This window comes from Equus przewalskii, chromosome 2 (assembly GCF_037783145.1).
Source record: "Equus przewalskii isolate Varuska chromosome 2, EquPr2, whole genome shotgun sequence".
Lineage (NCBI taxonomy): Eukaryota > Metazoa > Chordata > Mammalia > Perissodactyla > Equidae > Equus > Equus przewalskii.
Window position 1 is genome coordinate 67,670,619 of NC_091832.1, and position 4,286 is coordinate 67,674,904.

Consider the following 4,286-nt stretch of genomic DNA (forward strand, 5'->3'; position numbering starts at 1 on the left):
AATGATACTACTATTATTAATATTTGTAGTGGTAGTATTAATTAACAGTGAAAACCAAAGTCTTTTAAAGCAAACTATCAAATGAATTTAAATGCACTATGGATTTACTCCCTTTAATAAACCTTTATGAATACAGAATAAATTTTGTAATGGTTTATTTTCTTCTCTGATCATATGGTAAAAGAACTAAATCTTGATCCATGTTTAAAGTTATTTTCTTGTGGAATGTAAAGAAGACATCTACCTTCCTACTTCACCATTGAAATAAAGCAGAAAATTCTAATGTCTTTCACAGTTCATATTATAATTCATCATGTATGCATGACTTTTATACACAATCCTGAGAAGTTTAAAATAATTTTTCTGTAAATACATCTCCAAATGTGCTTAAAATTGCAAATGGAAATGATTGCCAGTCTCTAACAGGAACAAACTATTTCTTCTTAATCACAGACTTTAATTATAGTTCCAGATTTAAATCCATTTGGAAAATTTATACATAATGGTTTTATGAAGATACTAATTTTTCAGATCCTGGTGAATTCATTGTTATATTCTTCCATGGCAAAAATTTTGCAAGATTGACATTTCATAATAGTTACAATTTTAATTTACTACAAAAATTTGTTGATTCACTTATCTCATTTTTCTATCAAGATTACTACTATTGTTTTTTAAATTGAGATACAATTGATGAAATCGTGTACCTTTTAAGGTATAAAACTTGTTGATTTGATACATCATATATTGCAATATGATTGCTCCATAGCATTAGTTAACACCTCTATCTTGTCCCATATTTTCATGTTCTTTTTGAGGTGAGAACATTTAAAATCTAGTCTCCTAGGAGGAACTTTGAAGTATATATTGCAGTATCTTGACTATAATCTCTATGCTCTGCATTGGATCTCCAGAACTTATTAACTTTCTACTTATATTAATCTTCTACCAACATTTCCCCAATTCCCCTACCTCCCAGCGCCTGGTAACCACCATTCTACTCTCTGTCTCTATAATTTCAGCTTTTTTAGATTCCAGATATAAGTGATATTATGCAGGTATTTCTTTCTCTGTCTGATTTATCTCACTTAGCGTAACACCCTCAAGGTCCATCCCTTTTGTTACAAACAGCAAGATTTCCTTCTTTTTCATGGCTGAATATTATTCATATGTACATGAATATATATGTATATTATACATATGTATATCATAGATAGGTATAATACATCTTCTTTATCCACTTATCTGTTGACAGATATTTAGGTTGTTTCCATATCTTGGCTACTGTGAATAATGCTGCCATGAAAATGAAAGTGCACATATATCTTTGAGATCCTCTTTTCATTTCTTTTGGCTATATACACAGAAGTGGGATTACCGGATCATATTTTTAATTTTTTGAGGAACCTCCATACTGTTTTTCTTAGTAGCTGTACCAACTTACATTTCCACCACAGTGCACTAGGGTTCCCTTTACTCCACAACCTCGCCTACACTTATCTCTTGTTTTTTGGAAGATAGCCATTCTAGCAGATGTCAGGTGATATCTCATTGCTGTTTTGAGTGGCATTTCCCTGATGATTAGTAATGTTGAGTATCTTTTCATGTACCTGTTGGTCTTTTGTACATCTTCTTTGGAAAAATATCTATTCATTCCTCGACCATTTTTCAATTGGATTGCTTGATTTTTTTAATTGTTTTTTTGAGTGCTTTATATATATATATATGTATATGTATATGTATATGTATATGTATATGTATATGTATATATAGGTCTTAGCTCTGCTTTATTGACTTCAGAGCACACTTTGCATGCAGTTAAAAAGCAGACATACACAACAGGAACCGGAACTAGATCCAGGCTGGTGCCACCTGAGCCCAGAGAACTTCCCCAACCGAGCTGGGTTTATACAAAATGCCAGAGGAAAAAATGAGGCAATCTGGTGCTTAGTCCACAGGCAGCCACTTGGCGGAGGCACAGTCAGTGAAGGAGCCGGAAGGTCCTGCCTCTTTCTGTAAATGCGAGTGCTCATTGCGCTGCCATGGGTGAGTGTCAGGATGAGTTTTTCATCAATTAGCTCCCACAGCAGTGTTGTCTCTTGCCCATTCCACTTCTGCACGTGGACAAGTTTGCCTCCATCCAGCATCACAAGGGACTTGACCTTCCTGTCATCCGCCATCGTCTCATCAAACTCCACCCCCAGCTTGAAGCTGATCTCCGTGTTCTTGAAGGTGCCATATGTGTTTTTATGGTGATAGTGTCCCCATTCACTTTGATGACTGTGGTAGGCTTGGTCATGTTGGCTACCTGCCTGGTAGCAAAACCCACACTGATTGACTTCATGTAGTCATCGAAATTCTTGCTGTCCACTAGCTTCCAGGTGCCCACGAAGGTGTCCACCATGGTGAGGCTGTGCTAGGCTGAGAAGTAAGAGCCAAGAGAGCAGGCTTGCAAGGACTCTGGGACCCCAAGTTCTTTATATATTTTTGATATTAACTCTTTATCAGATATATGGTTTGCAAATATTTTCTCCCATTCTGTAGGTTGCCTTTACATTTTGTTGACTGTTTCTTTTGCCATACAGAAGCTTTTAAGAGAAACATAGTCCCACTTGCTGATTTTTGCTTTTGTTGCTTATGCTTTTGGTGTTGTGTCATTGCAAACATTAACAAGATCAATGTCAAGGAGCTTTTTTCTCATGTTTTCTTCTAGGAGTTTTAAGGTATCAAGTCTTATTTTTAAGTCTTTAATTCATTTTGAGTTAATTTTTGTAAGTGATGTAAGATAAGCTTTTGCAGCATCCCATGAGCTTTGGTGAGCTGTGTTTCCATTTTCTCTTGTTTTGAGGTATTTTTAATTTCTTCTTTGACATACTGGTTGTTCAGTAGTGTGTTGCTAGTTTCTACATGTTTTTAAATTTTCCATCTTTCCTCTTCTCGATTTCTAGTTTTATACCATTGTGGTCAGAAAAGATACTTGGTATGATTTCAATCTTCTAAGACTTGTTTTGTGGCCGATCGTATGATCTATCCTGGAGAATGTTCCATGTGTACTTGAGAAGAATGAGCATTCTGCTGCTGTTGGATGGAATATTTTATATATACATATACATATATATATATATACACATGTCCGTTAAGTGCAGTTGGTCTAAAGTATGGTTCAAATCCAAAGTTTTCTTGTTGATTTTCTGTCTGAATAATATATTCATTGCTGACAGTAGGGTATTGAAGCCCCTTAGTATTATTATATTGTTGCCTGTTTCTCTCTTTAGATCTATTGGTATTTGCTTAATATTAATTTAGGTGCTCCAATGTTGGGTACATATGTATTTAAGATTTTTATATCTTCTTGATGAATTGACCCCTTTATCATTATATAATTGCCTTCCTTTTCTCTTGTTATAATTTTCGACCTAAAGTCTATTTTCTCTGATATAGGGGTGGCTACCCCACTTTCTTTTGATTTTCACTTGCATAGAATATCTTTTTCTAGTCCTTCATTTTGAGCTTGTGTGTGTCCTTAAAGTGGAAGTGAGTCTCTTGTAGGCAGCATATAATAGGGTCTTCCTTTTATATCCATTCAGCCACTCTTTTTTATTGATGAATCCAATCCACTTGCATTTAGAGTAATAATTGATATATGATAACTTACTAATGCCATCTTATTGTTTTCTGTTTTATAGTCCACTGTTCCATTTATCCTCTCTTTCTGCCTACCTTTGTGAATTCTGATTTTTTGTTGTGGTATGCTTTTATTCCCTCCTGTTTATCTTTTGTGAATCTACTATAGGTTTTTGCTTTGGGCTTACCATGAAGCTTACATAAAACATCCTATACATAAAATAGTCCATTTTAAACTGACAGCAACATGACTTCTATTGCATACAAAAGCTCTACCCCTTTACCTCCCCTGTTATGTTTTTGATGCCATAATTAACCTCTTTTTATATTGTATTTTTGTAATAAATTGTACTAGCTATGGTTATTTTTAATACTCTTTTCCTTTAACCTTTATACTATAGTTAAATGGTTAATAAACCATCATATTACAGAATTAGAGTTTTCTAAATCTGACTGTATATTTATTTTCACAGGTGTGTTGTGTATTTTCATGTTACTAAGTAGCATCTTTTAATTTCACCTTGAAGAACACATTTCAGCCTTTCTTATAAGGCAGGTCGAGTCATAATGAACTCCCTTCACTTTCATTTACCTGAGAAAATATTTATTTCTCCTTAATTTCTGAAGGATAACTTTGCTGGACAGAGTTTTCTGATCCAACA

General features: G+C 34.3%; 1 pseudogene; it reads right to left on the bottom strand.

The window, feature by feature from the left end:
• Nucleotides 1–1,779: 1,779 nt before the first annotated feature.
• Nucleotides 1,780–2,461, bottom strand: LOC103562838 (fatty acid-binding protein, heart pseudogene; annotated as a pseudogene).
• Nucleotides 2,462–4,286: the final 1,825 nt, after the last annotated feature.